At 32.3% G+C, this 21,468-nt stretch overlaps 2 pseudogenes; one reads left to right on the top strand and one right to left on the bottom strand.

Annotated features, from left to right (window-relative positions):
- The window catches only part of LOC114740249 (acylamino-acid-releasing enzyme-like), a 41,794-nt pseudogene that overhangs the window by 2,247 nt on the left and 18,079 nt on the right, over positions 1 to 21,468 (bottom strand).
- LOC114740217 (photosynthetic NDH subunit of subcomplex B 5, chloroplastic-like) lies at positions 9,356 to 11,411 on the top strand (annotated as a pseudogene).

Below are 21,468 nucleotides of genomic sequence, written 5' to 3'. Positions count from 1 at the left end.
ATCATTTTAATTTAGACTAGTCCAGCCATGGTCTGACCATAGTCTAGTGAACAAATGCCCTAACTGGTTTAATGCCCAGTCCAGTTTTGACAATGCTGCTTGAAACTCAATTTTAATTTAAAGACTGTTGAGCAGGAGGGATCATATAGGACCAAAAATTATTTCAAGAACCACTTCAACACAAAAGTATAAACTCTTAAGTGAAGGCCATGGATAATTTCATTATAATTTTCAACAAACCACGCATAAGTGACATCTGAAATCAGACACCAGAATTCGCAAGACTTTCATATTTGTAATAAAGTCCAATTGATTTTATGGGGTTTTCAAAACATGAAAAGAAAAAAATTACTTGTTGCTAATGTTTATGCAACTTCACAGATCAACAAACTTGATAGCCAACCCAATTGTAGATCTCACTAGCTTTTGGCTTCAAAACCAATAGAAGCATATTACTGTAAATCATAACCATGAGAATATCAATATTGGTGAAGAGGCGAATGACAGAAATGAAAGCCTCACACACAACTCTCAATTGCCATGGAAAATCAGTTATGTAGAAGTATTGAAGAGTCAGTTGTCACAGTAAGTGGATTTATTGCACTGGCCAATCAAGTGAGTTGTCAGAGAGCCACCATGTGAAATGTCCGTGACTATAATCTCAGATGGACTAGCAAGACCCAAGTTGATGACATGATCTATAGCAGAGAGAACATCATTGACATCCTGCAGATGTACAGCAAAATGGTGATGATAAAAAAGCCACTAGAAAAGTCTAGTATAATTATGGAACCAACTTAAAATTATAGGTCCCTTCAAATAGAATTATCAACTTTAATAAATAAAAATAGATCAAGCCACCTGGAGCTAGCTTACGTGGCAAGGGTGGGGTGGAACGTGGGTAAAGGTCAAGGGCTCAAACCCTTATGATGTAACCAAAGAAACAAATAGAAATAGATAACTAATTACCGGAGATCCAACTTTGCCTAGTAGAGATTGTAATGCTTCCTCACCAAATCCTAATGAACCTCTGAGAAATAATATCATGTAAGAACGCCTTCAAAAATGTCAGCAGCAGACATTTTTTCATCAGCTTTTATTTTCATATCCAGAAAACCGTTATGCTATGAGCATATTTGTTTTTTCTTGAAGGCATGGACTAATATTCAATTGTAAGAAAATATGATTCACAAAATTATGAACAATATATTTAAAATTTAGATGAAGAGATGATATTGCAAAGAAAAGTTAGTAAGGCAGATCAAGTTTTTAAACATGACAAGAACGTGCAAAGGAGAAAGGCAGATGCTTTTTCACAAGAAAATTCCAAAAACAAGCATTCAATAAAAGGAGAAAGGCAAGGAAGTTTTATTTTTCATCATATTTTATGAACAAATATTGTGCCATGGAATCTGATTTTGAGATGTCTCCTAAAGGGCGTGAACTTTTGAAAGGTTAACATGGATGCAAGCTAAAATTTCTTTGTTCTACTAAAAAGGAAACAAAAAGCCTTTTGTTGTGCTCTTAACTGATAAGCAGCAACAGGTCATAAATTTTCAAGAATTAAGCTAATTGATATTTTATACAATTAAAGTCCGTATTGAGGCTTATCGTTGAATCCATTTGTCTTGATCATAAAGTCCCACTGAAAACATGACATTGAAAGATCACATCAAAGGTTCCTAGCACTCATTAATACCTTAAATTCAGGGACATTTTCAGGGACATTCAGAGCTTGCCTGTAATTTACAACCAGCAAGCTGAATCCAGCTGAAGATAGAAAAGGCAAAGAATTTGAAAAGGTTGACAAGGAGATATCATGTGGCCCTCCATGAAGGATCACAATTAATGGATCACATGCATCATTTTCTTGGTATTAGATGACACAAAGATGGTTTCATAAGGTTGACTAGCTCCTGGAATTGAAATTGAAATGAAATTAGCCAAATATGAAAATCAAATACTTAGGTTGAAATTAAAGTGAGCTCCACATAAGTAAATAGAACAATAAAATACATATTAAACTTGTTATAGAAGTTCACAGATACCAAACTTAGTGGAAATCAATGCATCAAGAAAATAGACAATATCGATCAATTTAACTCAGCAAAAGCTTTCGATCATGGTGTCACAATTAAGTCATTTTATGATACTATCTTCTTTGCAATTGTTATTGTACGTAGGCCCATTTGATAAATTAAACCAAAAGGAAAAAAAAAAAACTAAGAACCATTCCTTAAGGCTTAGCTAATTTAAATCAAATGGTATCATAAAATGACTTAGCCCCATTATGGATGGCTTCATATCGTCATGCAAACACAAAAAATATGCACATAGAATAATTTGCCAGATCCTTAATTTATATAATGTCAACAGTTAATTATTCCATCCATTTTTGAGAAGCTAATAGCATTAATTAAGAGAAATAAAAAATCTTATAAACTCATATCTAGCTGGATTAAATATTTAAGTGTAAGAAATCAAAGTGAATTAAATACCTTTTGCCAAGCTATCAATAGCATCCTTGACTGGAATCTTTACTATACTGAACTAGAGAGATGACAGCAAAGATACAACCTAAATCCCAACTCCAATAATTCATTTCTAAACATTAAGGATAGTTTTTGTTTCTAAAGATGATCCATAATGGTATTCCTAAAGCAAATATAAGAAACCTTGTTTGAGCATCTGAATATGGGACTTGATATTAATGACCACCTCCATGCACTACTTTCAGCTGCCTTCTCAATGAACATTCCATACTTGATTTTGGGAATATCTATTGTACTACTGGAAACTACAAAAAATGAAACAAATTAAAAGGATATTAGGTGCTTCTCCTCTTCAGTTGGACATATTAAGAAAATTAATTAGAATAGTTATTACAAGCAACTATATTGTTCTCATCCAGCATAAGAAGATTCCATGAGAAATTTGACTTTGCTGGAGATATACGTGATATTGTGCCACTGTAAAATGATGAAACTATGAGTAAACAAACCTTGCATAAATGGAATAAAAGATGCATTCTTACCATTATAGTTACCTCAACACATTCACTGAAAGTAAAACTTGATTGCTGTGCCAGATGGATGATAGGATCATAGTTTACCCATCCGAAAGCCATGGGTTACTATGGATAGTTGTACGATAGAGCCTTGGAAAGCAACCATCCTTAGCACACATCACAACTGGAATCTTCAAAGTCGATTTTAAAAAGTTAGTATAAGTAATTATAACTATTGAAAAGAAACTACACAGACTAAAACTATTTCATAAGTTTTCTGTTAAATCTAGAATATATCCTATATCAAATAAGAGAAAATGTAAGTAAACCACACATAGCCTGAAGAGCTAATCATCTTGTAGGTATATTAAAAGGCTACCTTCAAAATTTTGCTTATAGATAGAGATCCTAAGACTAGAATGAACAATATGACAAATTGAACACTAGGTAATTTGCAACTGATACCATTGACCATGAAAAAAAATAGGGTCTAAAAGGAACAATGAGGCAAGAAAACAAATGTTTATTGAATATAATACCTACCACAAATTTGTGGAGTAAGCATATTCCTCTGACAAGATAATTAATACTTTTGTCTAACACTTGTATTCCTTTTCTCTCATTAAAGTAAACATTATGGAGAAAAAACAGATTTTCCAGCAGACCAAAGTCCCAAACTCTCACAATGAGAAACCGTATAAGGAAATGTGTATGCATTTAATTTGAGCACCAAGAGTATGTTAAATCATGCCTATCTTGGATGTTTTTGCAACAAACAAATATTCTGTGTTGAGATGTTTCTAAGGATATTTCGAAAGGATATGATAGCCAAGAAGCTCGTGTACATAAGTTATGTGAACAAAACGAAGTCTCAAATGCCACATAACATGATAAATCACCAAGCAATCAAACTAACATAGAAAGAACTTACAATATCAAAATTTTTAGAAATTGTTGACGGCATAAGCCAAAAAGAATATCTATTTACTTGAATCACTGACAATGTGATTTCTTAGCAAGGTTAATTGCTGATGTCAAAATCCTACTTTAATGTTGACACACAGAAGAACTGAAATGGTAATAATAATTCATGACTAGCATTAAATCAGCATCCTTCTTAAGAAAGCATTGAGTTTAGTTTTATAAAAGGAGGGCAAAGGAGCGTGAGTGAATAAACTTGCCAGATGGCTTAGCATTTTCACAACTTATCTAAGTCAGGAAAAAAAGAGGCAGACCTATATTTCATAGTAAACATAAGTCAACCTAAACCTTATCAATGGATATCAGTAAGTCTTTAGTCTTTCTTCCTTTTTTCCCTATAGATACTAGAAAATCAATTTACTGCCAAGAATTCAAAACTAGAGGACCTTTTTTATAAAATTGAGAATACTTAGTTGATAGTATCTCATCTACTACACCCTACAATTTAACACCTAGAACTTATCACTGGCTGTGTTTGACTTTCTTCATGCAATCACAACCACCTCAATTTAGTAAAAGATCTTTAACTTTGGCTATCTTTTCAACAGCCATGCGATTATCTTACATTATAGTTGCACATAAAAAGCTGAAAAATTCTGAAAAATGTTCTATTTTCAAAGAAAACAAATCCTTTGTCATCCACAAGAGAAAGAAAACACAAATGGAGAATAATTAACAAATGCATCGATTAAACCTAATTTGTATTGGGCAACAAATCCTAAAGATAAGTATCCGACTCCACCAGCTTACCTGAATCGTGGAAAGAGAGCACTGTTTATGCTTTGAGTTAGGTTAAGAGCATGCATCTCCCTACTGATCCCATGTCTGCAGCATTACTTTCATGATTTAGTGAAGAAATAAACAAATTAACAATAAAAAATTACTCACTTCCTATCATGTATTTGAATAAGGGGATCAAGATCTTGTGAAAAGTAACTTACAGGGGCTCTGTTTCAAAAGTTTTTGACTCACGATATGGTGCTTTAACAGCATATAATGTAGAAGCCTTGTTAGAATAATACTTCATACCAAGTTTTCTTGTTGTAGTTGGCTATCCAACAAAAACCAAATATTGCTCTGAGCCTTAAGTAGAAGGAGCCCACACAACTTGGCCAACACTCATAGATTTGTTAATTCCTTTGACTGCCTCTACATCTCCGCTATAAAAACACTAATTAAATTGAGATTTTCATAGAAATTATCCTATATTATTTTGGCATTCATATGAAAGATGAAACACCTATTGACGTTGATAACAAAAAGTACAAGTTGCCGCTTTCCAACATAAGTTTCTCCCCAACCATCTTCCTAATCCCCTTAACCTTTCCAGCTACTACAGTCATCATACGAAAACGCCCCTTTCTTATAGCCAATATCATAAAATATGGGCTTTACAGGAGAGGGCTCTTCCGCTATATATGCTACAAAAGTTTCACCCAAATTCCAAGAGATTCCCTCAAACCTATGCCATAGAAAAATTATCTTTTATGCTTGAGTGTTTCAACACCTTCTTGTAAAATTGCTGCAAAAGCTATTGCTTTACCTTTATGACTTCAAAACCCAACAGTTCAAATTAAACATTTAATGTTGATTCATTAAATACACTATCGGTTTAATAGTGAATAGCGTAAGAGAATAACAATAGGAAAAATAGTCACATATCACAACATACCATCCATCAATATAAACTGAACCATGCACAGATTGGGAGATATGAAACTCCTCCATTTGAGATGAGCTCCAAATTTCAAAGTGAGAAGGTCCTTCATTCTCAGGATTTCGAACCACTAGAAGTTTTGACCCAGAAGGAGATGGAACAATTATAGAAACCCCAGACATCTCTGTGGGAAATGGAGCCCATTGAAAATTTACAAAACTGTTGCTTTCCTTGAATATGTTAGAGGATAGAATGAACTTTCTTCTCTTGTTTTCCACAGGATTTGGTTGGCTAATATAAAACATCCCTCGAAAGCTCAATGCTATGGAAAAAATAATTATAGAAAAATCATCACCAATCAAACTATCATGATTGATACAAAGAGGGCGAAGGAAGAAAAAAATAGATGATAAAGAATGCTTATAGTTGTCAGACTTAAAAATCCATGCCTTGTCAATGTTGGAGATATGTATGAATTCTTGAAGTAAGTTAGACTAATAAGCATATTCTTCCTCGATCACTGTATCCATCAGTGGCTGCATATCCTTGTGTGGACCAGGTTTTAAACTATTCATGCTAAAATAGCTAAGAAGCTTCCACTACAAATTACATGACCAAAAACACATCAACCATGAACAAAGAAAACATTTTAGCATTTAAAGTAATCGAACATGCTAGAATCTTCCAGATCCATAAATTCAATCTCCAATACCACTATTACACTCCTTTTTCAGAAGAGAATAATTTTTTCCCTATATTTTGTTGCATATATGGATTTATAATACATTCCATACTTCAGGCTTTAGTAGAGTAGAGGTAAAAAAATGTTTTCTTTAATGTAGTGTGATAAAGCGTGAACAGAATGAGAAAATATAAACATAAAATACAAAGAAAGAGAAACAAATATCGAATCCCTCTATCTCTTCCCACATCTACTATGGAATCTCTCTGAACAAACCACGAGCTAAACATTAAATTGAAGCTGCTGCACTGAAAACTCAATTTTCTTATTCCACAGCCAGGTTTTAAATTCTCATTTGACACTAAATTTGTGAAATTTCTCTGATTCAATCTATATTCCTGAAATCTTTCAGGGAAAAACCAAGGAGTCACTTTAACTTCAATTCAGAAAAAGTTTGAGAAGATATACTTACTGATGCCAATTATAAAAGCTTCATTATAAGTATAATATGCCTATGCCTACTTTCTTAAATTTTCTCTTCACCAGTCAGCCTTACAAAATTGAGAAACTTAGTTGGGTTAACCTTAGCTCAGTTTGGGGTTTATTGAAGATAAATATGAGGCTGTTTGGCATTGCCTAAAAACCCCCCAAATCTCTCTGCAATCAATACAATGATGGGTAGCAGGAAAATGAGTATACGATCTAAGCTAGTGGGGAAGAGAGTAAGAGACTAAGAGAACTCACATGAATACACTACACAATTCAGAAATGAGTCAAGCTGAGTCAGTCAGCAAAAAAAGGAGGGAATCTTTTGTGGATATGGGGATTCATGCGTACTTTGATTTTTAAATTTTAGTCAGATTATTTAGATTAGATTTTTTATTTTTCTGCTTTTGGAAATCTTTTTTATCTAAATCTTTATTTTTTTTATTAATTGGTCATTGAAAAATTATTATTAAGAGACTAAGAGAACTCACATGCATACACTACACAATTCAGAAATGAGTCAAGCTGAGTCAGTCAGCAAAAAAGGAGGGAATCTTTTGTGGATATGGGGATTCATGCGTGCTTTGATTTTTAACTTTTAGTCAGATTATTTAGATTAGATTTTTTATTTTTCTGCTTTTGGAAATCTTTTTTTATCTAAATCTTTATTTTTTTTATTAATTGGTCATTGAAAAATTATTATTATATTATATTTAATAACTAATAGTAATAAAATTTTAACATTCATCAATAATATTAGTTAATAAATCTAATTGTGAGAAGTGAGATTTTTCTCAACAATAATATATACTATTCCGAGTTTAGAAATGATATGGATCCATGTATCCATTAAAGTTATCATTTACATTTTATTTCCTATATAAAAAGAGAAAAGTGTAAGGTAGTTTAAGATTAAGAATTTAATTACTAACTTAACTCTTGTATACGTTAATATATTTACAAGTCATTTTATGATGTCATGCCAGATTAAACTTATCTAAAGTGACATTCTCTATAATTTTTTCACAAAATTAAATTAAAATTTAATAAATATAAAAAAATTTTACCATTGAAACGTAAAATCTCGAGTCTTTGTATGCCATTTTTTAATATTTAATTGGTTTTTTCAGGGGTGTTAGGTTTTCATGAAAGTATTTTTTTAAAATTTTTTTATATACTTATTTTATATATCTTAAAATTATGATTTGGTTTTCATCCAAATACTCTCTTAGTCTATTTTTCAAAATAAAGTACGGGGATGAACCAGGAGGCGCCATGTGTCCTCATTTGCATATCCAATCCAAGTAGTAATGCGAACAGTAGGCGGACCACGAGCAATTTAAAGCCCATCATAATGGATAACAGAAAGAAGATAGAGAAAATTCCGTATAAATCTCACAGAAGAGATTTTATTCATCTAATGTCTCATAAAATGTTAAAATTACTGACAAGTTTCAAAGGATCTTAGAGTAATATATTTTACTTGTAAAATAATGTTACTGCCCCTCACATTCCAAATTCACATTTACTCTATCATTGCGATTTACAACCTCAGCAACGACTATTAACAACTCAATGAGAAAGTGTTGACAACCCAAGCAATATTCGTTAACAACTTATTTTATAGGACCACATAACCTCTACATAAGAGTAAATTATAACCAAATAGTATAATACAACAACTTTAACACTAAAATGGGAAGCTTTTTAAAATCATTAAGAATTTTAACTAAATCCAATATGATTATAGTAAAATTTTAATACGGAGATCTATTGACAACCTCAATAGTGAGTATTAATAACCTAACGAGAACTGTTAACAGCCTTAGCAGTGTCTGTTAACAACTAACTTTATAGGATAATATAACATCTAACTATAACTAAATAGTGTTAGAGTTAATCTTATATAGTTGTTAGAGGTTATATTATTCTATAAAGTCAATTGTTAACAGACACTACCTAGATTATTAACAGTTCTCCTTGGGTTATTAATACTTACCGTTGAAGTTATCAATGGATCTTGGCATTAAAATTTTGCTCTAATCCTAGTAGATATAGTTAAAGTTCTTAATGGGTTCGAAAAGCTTCCCATTTTAGTGTTAAAGTTATTGTATTATACTATTTGGTTATAATTTACTCTTATGTGGAGGTGATATGATCCTATAAAGTAGGTTGTTAATGGATACTGCTTAGGTTGTTAACACCTTCTTATTAGGTTGTTAATAGTCACTGCTGAGGTTGTAAATCGCAATGATAGAGCAAATGTGAATTTGGAATGTGAGGGGCAGTAATGTCATTTTACAAATAGAATATATTATTTTAAGGTCCTTTGGAACCTGTCAATAATTTTGACAAATTTTAGATGAATAAAATCTCTTCTGTGGGACCTATATGTAATTTTCCCAAAAAGATAATGAACAAACACATGCATGGCGCTTCGTTCTTCACTCTCAGTTCTCTCTGCAAATTCAATTCCCATCAACCTAAACTTGTATCATCTCCTGCACCATTCAAATTGCAACAAGTTTTGAGAGATCGAAGCAGCCCCTCGTCGACGATGGTGAATGCTGCGGGTTTCGCCGAGATTGAACCCGATATCAATGAAGACCCCCCAGATCGTTGGGAAACTAATAGCATAAGCCCTGTATGTTATAATTCATAAGTTTTCTCTGTGCATTGGAAATGGCACTTGGATTTGGGGATTGTCGCGTTTGGGTTTGATTTTGATTTTTATTGTGGATATGTTTCAGGAAGATTTCAAGTACGGAGAGTATGATGGGCACCATACTTATTTCGAAGGAGAGAAAAAAGGTAAGAGAGTTCATTGTGTAATGTGTACTTCATTGTTGGCTAATCTACTGAATATTCCTGTGCTTCAATGTTTTTACCCTTCTTTTTTATGCTATAAAGAATTTGCGAAAAGTGATGTACCAACGCCTTACATAAGGTGATATCTATATTAGAGAGCTGTGTCACTTTAAATCACTCATGAGCTTTAGTACCATGTTCGTGTGACCTGATGCTTCGTACTGATAGATGTGGTTGATGGAGGATACTTAGCTTTATTACAGTTGATTATGACATCTGATATTTTAAGTGTTTGGGTATTTTAGTCGTAATATTTTGATGGAAAAGTTTGATCTTATGAATGCTATGCAAATTATATGTAAAGAAAATTCGAGGGGACTGACCTATGTTGACTAGAGTCAGAAATTAGACTATTGAGTCGAAGGAACTGGGAAATTTCCTTAGAAGAAAGAAACAAGGAGCAAAACAATATTTACTCCTATTGATAATTATTTATACATACTAACATCCTCTAGAAAGACAGAACATATGTAAATGAAGATTGAACTGATTTGTAGCATTCAGCCCAAACTCCGAGATCCCAGTTGAACTTTGATCTGGGTCTCACTGAGTGTTAATGAATCTTCCGTCGTGTTTTTTCCTTCTGTAATGCATCACTACCAATTAAAGATAGATTGATGTTTCAAGAATCAGGAACACTTCCCAGAAAATTATCATGGAAAGATCTCATCACTTAAGGATGAAAGCAAATAATTCGCTGGGATAGTTAAGTAAAGCACTGAGAAGACCTCGGAGACGGATTGCTTCTGGGTTACAGGCAGCAGAAATCAGTTTTAATGACAGTTGAAAATGGCATGGTTAATATTAATGAGGAACATTACGTAATTATAATACATCATTCGAGAAGTGCTCCTGAATTAAGGAAACAAGCAGCTTCCATTACTCTTTAGGATCGAGAAAGACTTGTTCCTGAGGAAGGCAACTTTTGATGGCTAACTAATATGGGCTCATTTCAGGAACATTTTGGGGCTTGCTTGCTGAAGAGATAGCAGCAGCAGAACCCCCCACAGGATTTCAAGGTGCGATTCCCCCAAGTCTTTAGTAGTTTACAATTTGCAATATGACAGATATTTAGGTGAAGTTCCTTAAAAAACAGTCCATTATCATTACTTTATTAAACAACTCATCAACAACAAACGCCAAAGAAGTAAGAACCACATTCAAGATTTTTCCGATTGAAAATCCTAGCATGTTCGGCTACCAACTCTTGCTTCCATTTCTTTGCAGGGCTTATTTCATGGCTTTAACCCCCAGCCATAGTTGCTGGGATTCTCTTCCATGTTCCGGTAATTTTAAATTTTAAATTTGATTAGACGCTTGATAAAGTGTTATACAGCCGAATCAAAGGCTACTCTACCTGGGAATAACAAGCAATTTTGCAATTTACTTTGCTAAGAAATAATCATATTCATCATGTGTCATTCAGGGGGAGTACTTATACATTGCAACAGGATTATTCACGGCAATTTTTTGCATCATTGAGATGGACAAACCTGACAAACCCCACCACTTTGAACCTGAGATATACAATATAGAAAGGGGAGCTCGAGACAAGTTGATCAATGACTATAATACCATGGACATATGGGATTTCAATGAGAAATATGGGGCCCTGTGGGACTTTACTGTTAAGAAGGATGACATAATGACAAGATAACTGTTTCAGTTGATTATTCATAAGTATATATATTAAGTATGAAAGCCATACTAAATTTGTTTCGTTTTCACTTCTCTTTTCCCAGGACTCTGTTGCCATCTTGACTAGGGTTTTTCCATCCCTGCCTTGTTTTCTATCTGTATAGTTTTTGTTTTGTTGTATTATTAATTCTTTAGTACCCAGAAAGCTCAGTCAAAATATACTACATTCCAAGTGTCAAAGTTAATACGGACTCCTCTTTTTTGGCCCTAAAAATCAACGTACACTTATATGCAATTAATGGAACCTCTTTAGCTTTTTCCTGCATTTTGGTTGAATTCCAATATTCAAGCTGATCAGCTTGAGATTTTTCCATAGATTGCCAATGACCAACTAGAAAGTATCTGAGAATCCTTGCTTTTCCTAAGAGAAATTTCTTAGATTCAGACCATCTCATCACATTTGGTATTTGAATTAATTTTTTTTATTTGATAAAAGATTTCCCCTTTCAAGGCTTTGAGCACAAACGATTTTTCGTCTCCCTCAATAAGTATACTTCCCTGATTTGAACTTATGTTCTCCTCTTTTTGGGAATGAGGCTGCTTATCACCTCAACCACAGCTTGTTGATATATTTGAATTAATTTATTTTAAATAATTTTGCATTATACGAGATGGAAGAGCTTTTTTCCTTAATTGATCCTCTCGTTTTCTAAACACCCTCACTTAAAAACAAAACATTAACTAATGATGGTTGGCTCAACTAAAAAACACACGCAAATAATTCAATATGTTGCCTTACATTGACCATTCAAATTCTCCGCAAGGAAATGAAGGAAGAAACACCCTTGTCATGCAATCCAAATTTTTTACATGTGTGAAAACGAATCCTTAGTATAAAGTTTGCATTAATAAATCTTATATTAACTATTGAAAGTAGTTTTTTATTTTGGGGGGGGTGTTAAGATGTAAAGACAAGATGTGAGCTCCATAGAGTAACGTTGTTAATGACATTCTCTGCTTGAACACTTGAAAAAAGTGATAATTTTGCTTGTCAAGAACCATTTATATTACTTTCTGCGAAGCCTTATTCATATAAACCCTTACATGTGTGCCATATTTGAGGACACCAAGTAGTTTGTCATTTTAAATCACCAAATTAATATTTTACTACATAATATTGATATTAATTAGTTCACAAAAAATTAGTTTTGTGAGTGAACTTCATGGTATAGAACTGTTTCAACTTCCAAAATATTTTCTTTTAAATAATATATTATGAATTCTTTAGTAATTGTTATGTTCCCCAAATGTCATAACTGCCGGCTGATAATGGAATGTAACTTTGAAGAGTTAACAAGAGGAATTCAGACATATGAATTGAATCAGACAGTCAAGGTCGTCCTAAGTGGATACAAAAGCCAATGCTCAAAAGTTCAATTTTTCTGCAAAAGCTATCATGACTGAATAAACTTCCCGCAAAATAAGGCTTTAATTTCTTTTTTTACTCTTTTTTTTTATGTATAGATATCCTCTTATTAAAAACAATGCTATACAAGACATTATCAAACATGTACAGATATTCAAATCTTGATTCGTTACATTATGAAAAACTAACTCTTTTTACTTAAACCAATCCCGTTAATTTTTTCTTTTTTTAATTTTACGTAGTTGAAAGCAAGAACTTTTTCTCTCCGCCACTTAAATATTTTTTTTATATGACATGTCCAATGCGTTCAAACCCATTATTCGCTTCCAATTTTGACATTTGAGTGCCAGCTGGTCAACTTGACTTGCCACTACCTCCTTTATGATCATGGCATTCTTGTCTTCAAGTTCATATTTTCAAATCCACGTCATTCTTGATGGAATAAAGTTTTCTTGTCATTAATGGCACATGATTTTGTTTAATCCTGTTTCAAAATATAAGTATCAAATAACTAAATCACATGTCTCAAAAAACATATATATGTTATAAAACTAAAAAACAAAGAGAATGAGAGAGAATAAAAGACATGAGTATGAGAAAAGAATAAGAGAGAATAGAGGACATGAGTATTTTTTATTCCATGCAAGATGTTGAATACATAATACATGATTTCTATTTATAGGTATAGCTTTATATTTTTGGCAGGATCTACAGATTACATAGTAATAGGAGATAATGGTGTGATATAAAGATAATTGAAGATATTGAATATGATAGGAGATATAGGAGATAATGGGAGATATATAGTCATCCACAAAAATATTATTATATTCATAACAATATAAACATATAACTTATTTTCCTAAAACACGGTTATTTATGGAGAGTGCAAGTGGGAGAAAGAATATGTGTTAAAAAAAAAAGGGAGAGAATAAGTGAAAAAAATATGAGAGAGACATCTAATTAATTGGAAATAAAAAAGAAATAAATTAAATGATTGGATAAATTCAAATTGTATCTTATAAAATTAAGCAAACCCTTCCAAAATTTAATGCTTATGTTTTGAAACCATAAGGATATAAATCCAGGTTGAATCGAATCATAAATACAGTATCTTTATTTATTTTATCTCTCATATTTATTATTTTTTAAATTAATTTGTCTAACTTATAAACTACTATATAATTTTTTTGCCAAAAAATAAACTAATATATAATTTAAGATTATAACAATGATATTTTAAGGATGTTAAATCATTTGATATAAATAAATAATTTATTTAATTTTCTCTAATATAGTATTAAGTAATATGGATTAATCTCAATTAACCCGCCATTGTGTGGGAGTTAAATAGAAAGTGATATTGAATTCATTTTTTATAATATATTTTCAAATTGGGAATGAGATGCAATCTAAAGATAATTTGAGAAGACATATTATTCAAAAGCTAATAATATCATGACTTATGTTTCAAATTTTACATAGTCCACATATTAAAATAGTTAAAAGTATGCTCAATTGACACTTAACATCTTTTGAAATTTTATCTAAATACGAGATTATACGTTTAATCTTTGGGTGGGGGTGTGAGTTCCGTTTAATGGATGAAAAAGAAAATAATTAAAGTGTGTGAAAAGAAGGAAAAAAACAATAGCATGACTCTTTTTAAAACCTTAACGTCTGTGAAGGGGTAATTTTATAGCTTATTTGCATGTTACGTAGTATTATGACACCAAAATTTGTGCCCCTCCAATAAATTTATGACATCATCTGTTCCGTGTGCCATTTTCTACATGGCAAAAATTTGTCTTAAGGTACTTGGGTGAAACAAAATGCGCTTTTAAAAAATGTTTTTATACTGATCAAAATAAAATTCTTTTCACATATTATTTCGTATATCATAATTTTTTAAAAAAAAATTTATAGTTTGATTTCTGTTCAAATACTTATCACTATATTTTAATATGGTCAAAAAACTTAATATGTCATGGTCCTTGTAGTATATTAGTATATATATTAAGTAAGCGAATTTTTAACATGCATAGTAAATGATACTACCTGCGTCCTTAATATTAGAGGTAGATAGTTAATTTGTAAATATTAAAAAAACTAGTTAAATTAATTATCTGTAATAAATAGATGTTATCTTTATTAAAATATCCTTATTGGTCATGTGCATTAGAATGAAAATATTTTAACATGTACAATTATCATGAAGACTACTTTAAAAATAAATAAAGAAATATGGGAGATAAAGTGAATTTGAGTTTTACATTTAAAATCAAACTAAATTCCCAACTAATTTTTATATTTAGACCTAAATGCATTAATATACAAATAGCCTGCAAGCAACGTGATATATTTTATCTTATTAGATTATCTATGAACATCGATATTTTAATTGTTTAATCTTTATGCACTATATTAAATATTCGCAACACTTTTAAAATTAAAAATATAAAGGATTAAAATTTATGTGATTTTCTGGAAGAAGAATTATTGTGAGATTCTAAAAAAAATGAAAATTAAAAAGTCCTAACAATAAGTGATTAGTTGAAATATGTTGTCATTTTTTACTACTTGTTATTACAAGTTACTTAGTTGTTGAACTTTTTAGCCATTACTGTCCTTTTTTATAACTTTATATTAATCCTCCTTTCCCTAAATGACACAAACATTTGTTTTACTTCATTTATTAGAGAGAGCCTTATAATTCATAATTTGTAGATATAATATAATTTTCCATAATTTTAATATTTATGTTTAAATTGTAATTTTAATGGAAATCTTCCAACTAATTTTGCATTGGCCAAAAGAAGAAAAATATATTTTTTTTAGCGATGTCCTTTTCCTGTGCTTGCTGCCTGCGTATCAAACGATCTCACTTCCCATCCATTTGGCCTAAGCGGACGTCGGGATGACTATATCCCTCCAATAATTTAATTAATTAATTCGTCCATTTAAGTCGTTAATTAACAAATAACAATATCTCATCAATTTCATGACTTTTTTTATCAAAATTTTAATATATTGGATTTTTAATGCAATTTTAAATTTTTAATTAAATGCGTCCCTTTGCTGGGCCCACCATCCCAGAATATTCAAGCGGAGTAGTGGATGAACGCCACCTATCAGTGTGACCCGTTCAGGCCCTTAGGTTTTCTTTTTCTTTTTTCCTGCGACTCCAATAAATGTCTAAAACCTCGCCAATTTTATCATAATTACTTATGATTATGAGTTATCACATCTTATTCTCGGGAAAAAAAATTTAGAAATGGTATTATGTAAGAAAATTAAATATTAATAGGTAAAAAATCTGTATTTTTAATATTTTTTATCAGAACTAAAAAAATTTAAATATGTTTAACTCTTTCCTAAAATTTAATTATTTTTTAGTTTTTCGGTGAGAACTAAAAAGGGCAAAAACAATATATTAAAAGTAAAACTATAAATTCATATGATAATTTTAATAATGTGACTTATATTAAAAACAGAAAATACTCTCTCTTAACTGTAAGAATATAACTAGAAGGGTAACTTATATACTGCCATATAACTCAACTTCTTTTACCAGCATACAACTCAACTTATAAATATGAAAGTGTCTTATAAATATAAATATAGATATCAAAGTTTGTCTTGTAAATATAAATTGTTAAATTTTATTTGTAAATGAGGTAACTAGATCCATAAATACATAATTTTGAAACGTAAATATAAAATATTTTTCAATCTATTTATATTTACATTTTAATTTAAAATTATGGATAATTTTTCTCTTTTTGCCACTTAAAAAAATTGTCACATCGTTCAAGCCTTTTAAATCAGATCAAAGTTTATCAATATAAAATAGGCTACAGTACATTTTCCTAAGCTTTAGTTTAGTTGAGCATACAACCTCTTTAATTTTTCAAAATTTAAATTTAATATCCTAATGTTTTATATTTTTACTTCAACTCCCCCAACATTTACGTTAATACTCTACTTGGATGAGAAGAAAAGTTGAGAGGAAAGAAAATAGGAAGAGATAAAATAGAGAGAAAGAAAAACTGGAGGGAAGATGTTATCATGCCTCTTGCTTGGATAGATGAGAGAAATAGAAAGGAAAGAAAATTAGTAAATATCTAAATGACTAAAATATCCTTATCAAAATTTATCATATTTAAAATTAAATTAAATTAAATTTTGTAATAGAAAAATTATATTAACATTAACATCATCAAATAATTTAAAATCAAGTCATTGGGTTTATATATATTTTTAAATTATTATATTTTAAAACCAAATTATTTAATAAAAATATTATTTTAAGATAAAAACTAAAAAGTGAATAACTTTTTAAATATAATAAAAGAAAATAAATATGGAGAGGAAGAGAGAAGAGGGGCAGTATTAGAATTCTTGTTTTTCTTCCCAAATCTCCCCATATATGGAGAGAAAATTTGAAGAGAAAATGAGGCATGGGGCTTACTTTATTTTTTCCCCCACTTTTTTTTTCTCCCACATTTTCTCTTCTATCCAAGTAAGAAAAAATTTGTTTCTCCTCATGTTATCCTCTTTAGTTTTCTTTCCTTCCTAATTTTCTCTCAATCCAAGCAAGGGGTAATGGTTTTGCCATATAAAAATCTGTATGTCTTTTATTACATATCACATCATTTTAAAAATAATAACACTTGACATTTAACATATAATTTTAAATATTGTATACTTTTTTATTTAAAAAGAATGTAGTAGAGGAAGAAAGTTCTTCCGGGTCTCATTTATAAATCATTTCATTTAAGTTTTAACATGAATGTATTTTTTTCTCTTTTATTTATTGTAGTATGGATTTTTTTTTAAAAAAAGTGTATATATATATTAAATGGGATAAGGTTGAAAATTTGTTATATTTTAAGAAAAAATTAATACTCGATTTATCTGTTTTTATAAGAAACACTCTCTCTCATAACAGTGTCTCTAAATATAAGAAATAAATCATCTTTGTCTAAACTTGTCTTTTCACTTTTATCTCCATTAAATATATTATCTCTCAACAATAAATATTCACTCATTATTTCTCATTTACTCTTTTTACAAATAAGGGTATAATTAAAAATACATGTATATATCTTACACATTTATTGCTTTTAACTAAATTTAACTTACATTTTTAATTGCTCATTTCTAGTAAGTGTATTTTATAATAATAATGAGGCGTACATTTTATATTCAAGCTATAAATGTCCTATGAATAACGTAAGAGGAGTATCAGAGTAAGTATTGGATGCTAGAGAACTTAGATTCGTGACATGTTTAGAATGATTTATAAACTGCTTTTTGATAGTAATTTATTTTGAAGTCATTTATAAAATAGGAGATAAATATACTAAATAAGTTTTATCATAATTTACATAAAATAGAGTTATAAATGATTTTAAATGTGAGAACGTGATCTTCCAACGCCAGCACTCAAGCTGATATGAATACCACAAAGTCTATAACCACTCTACATTCTATTCACAGTCTCACACTAGCAAACCGAATTAGTCGAATTCAAGTTTCTTCACGTGACAGCGACACCTGGTTGACTAAAATGTTGACCACGCTTCCTTCTGTTCTGTGACTCCATTCTTCTTCCTCACCTCCTTCTTCCGCCTCCTCCATATAAACCCCCTCACAACCCAACCAATGTCAAAGCAACAATCAGCACCAGAAAACCCCAAAACCAGGAAGATACAAACAGAAAATGATGAGAATCCGAAACTCCATGCCCCTCCATTTTTCTCTTTTCTTCTTCTTCTTCTTCTTCCTCCTTCATCTTCTTCATCCTTCACAAGCTCAGGACATGATGCAACCCGACACCACCGGCTACCAGTGCTCCGCTAACCAGACTGGCTCCGGCTACCCGTGCCGGACCTACGCCTTTTACCGAGCTTCAGCTCCTAATTTCCTCGACCTCGCCTCCATTGGTGTCCTCTTCTCCGTTAGTGGTTCCATGATTGCAGAAGCAAGCAACATTTCTCCTCCTAATTCAACTTTAGCCCCAAACCAACCCCTCTTCGTTCCTTTATCTTGCTCCTGCAACTTCATCAACTCAACCTTCGGTGCCATCTCCTACGCCAATCTCTCCTACACCATCAAGAAAGGAGACACGTTCTACCAAGTCTCCACGTTTAGCTACAGGAACCTCACGACCTACCAATCCGTAGAAGTCGTGAACCCCACCCTCATCCCGGAGAATTTGACGATCGGTGTTAGCGCCGTGTTCCCTGTGTTCTGCAAGTGCCCTAACACGATGCAATTGCGAAACGGAGAGAACATCCTGATTTCCTACGTGGTTCAACCAAATGATGACGTATCGTCGATCGCCACCATGTTTGGATCAAAACCGCAGTCAATAATTGATGCTAACCGTAAAACTTTCCGAGAATTTGACACTATCTTCGTTCCGGTGTCACGATTGCCGGTGCTGAAACAGCTTCCGGTTAACACTTCGGTGCCGCCGGCTTCGCCCCCTGCCGCATGATAAGATATAAAATTATATTAGGGGTATTTAAGTCTTTTTATGTTGTTGTTGGTTACTGCAAAGAGGTTACGTGGTCACGTCATGGTGTTAACACCATATATTGTAATTCAGTTGTATCATTCAGTTTCTATGTTATGAATAAACCAGAACTTCCCTCCTCTCCCTGTCTTCTCCTTCTCGACCTCAATTTTCTGTTTGAGACTTATCATTGGCATCAGAGCAGTGAACGATCTGGGTAATGACAGACGGTACGCGGGCTCAGATGCAGTTGAAGGAACTAGAGGATAGGATCAAGACAGAAATTGACACCCGATTCGCTGGTATGGAAACACAACTAGAAGGTGTATAGGAACTGAAAAACCAAGTAACAGGATTGCCGGAACTGTTGAGACGGATGTCTCGACTTGCTGAAGTGCAGACGCATGGTCTCGCCAACTTGCTGAAGTGCAGACGCATGGCTTTTCTAAAAAAATTAATTTAGTTATTTGTAATAAATAGGTGTTGTCTTTTCTAAAATATCATTATTAATCAAGTATATTGACTAAAAATATCATCATTGTAAGGACTACAAAAAAAATAGATCAATATAAAAGATAAAGTAGATTGATGTCTTATATTTAGAAATAAAATAATAGTCAAATAAACTCTTATATTAAGAATCGGGATCGTATTTGGGATTTTGGATTTGAGACTAAACACTCTTTGTCTCTGTTCGTGTCTCTCACTCACTCAGATTTAATTTTCTTACATATTTTTCAGCTTAACGTATACGAAGGAAACGAGAAACATATCATGTCCAATTATAAGTGAGCATTTGAATTGATATTTTAAAAGTGATTTTATGGATTTAAGGTAATAAGAGTTTTGTCTTTTTTTGCATAACCAAAAACCCTCTAACTCTCCCAGCACTGACCCACAAAGGAAATTTGATAACTCTGAAAAACGTCTAAAAATAAAATATCACAACATCACTTTCAAAAGCTAATATAAAGCCTTCAAAGATTCGATCAACTTCATGTTGGACGCTCAATGAAATGTCTACAACTGTATTGTATTTGTCGTCGTCGAAGTTTCATAGTACAGTCAGCATCTACTGAGTCATTATTTATCCATTTGTACGCTTAGTCATCAAGCACGTAAGCTCCCACTAGCCACCTCATCAGTGTTGGTTAACCTCGCTAGTTCTTGGTCCGGTTTTCTTTCTATTCTCTGTCTCTGGGACCAACCGATATGACGGAGAGATTAATAGGGATCTCCTTAGAAATTCCATAAAAATATAAGGACTGGGTAATGTTTTGGGAAAATTACACCCAGGTCTTGAGTGAGAGATTTTATTACTACCAATCCCTTAAAATGTTCACATTAATTCAAGTCTTGAGAAAGTGTGGATGAGAAATTGCAAGCGACTGTTTACCAAAAACACAGGTCTCCGCAAAGTCGTAAGACCATGTATGGGGGCTGACGCTTGCCCAGTGCCGGAAGGTCAAGGAAGTTGGTGACCTGATGACAGGGGAGCCGGCGACCGAAGCCCCGGTGAACGGCGGCCGTAACTATAATGGTCCTAAGGTAGCGAAATTCCTTGTCGGGTAAGTTCCGACCCACACGAAAGGCGTAACGATCTGGGCATTGTCTCGTAGAGAGGCTCGGTGAAATAGACATGTCTGTGAAGATGCGGACTACCTGCACCTGGACAGAAAGACCCTATGAAGCTTCACTGTTCCCTGGGATTGGCTTTGGGCCTTTCCTGCGCAGCTTAGGTGGAGGGCGAAGAAGGCCTCCTTCCGGGGGGCCAATTTTCTCTCACTGATAAGAATTGACCATTTTCTCTCACTGATATGTAGATTGTCACTGTCATCACCTTCCTTTGTTAATTCTATCTCCTTTGACAATTGCAATTATGTAGATTGTCACTCTGTGTTACAGAATTGTCGAGTGAAAAGGCATGTGTTGACAACTTACTTAGGCTCAATTAACAAATTAGATTCCTTCAAATGACAATTTATTGTGGTCCAATAGTCAAGATGCAGTAGAGAATGACAATTTGTGTAAGCATAGGTGACAAGTAAACGAGGAGGGTGTGGAAGAAAAGATTATTAATTCATAATTGCTCTCTCTCACTCAAAGATCCTTAGAACTTGAAAATAATTTGAACATTTTAACTTAGAACTTGAGATTAATTTGAACATTTCAAGGTATTTTTCAGTAATAAAATCTTTTA

Source organism: Neltuma alba, unplaced genomic scaffold, assembly GCF_004799145.2.
Source record: "Neltuma alba isolate B1F8T4 unplaced genomic scaffold, ASM479914v2 tig00003082_pilon, whole genome shotgun sequence".
Classification (NCBI taxonomy): Eukaryota; Viridiplantae; Streptophyta; class Magnoliopsida; order Fabales; family Fabaceae; genus Neltuma; species Neltuma alba.
Note: the sequence above shows the minus strand (reverse complement) of the source record. Positions and strands in the feature narration are given on the sequence as shown.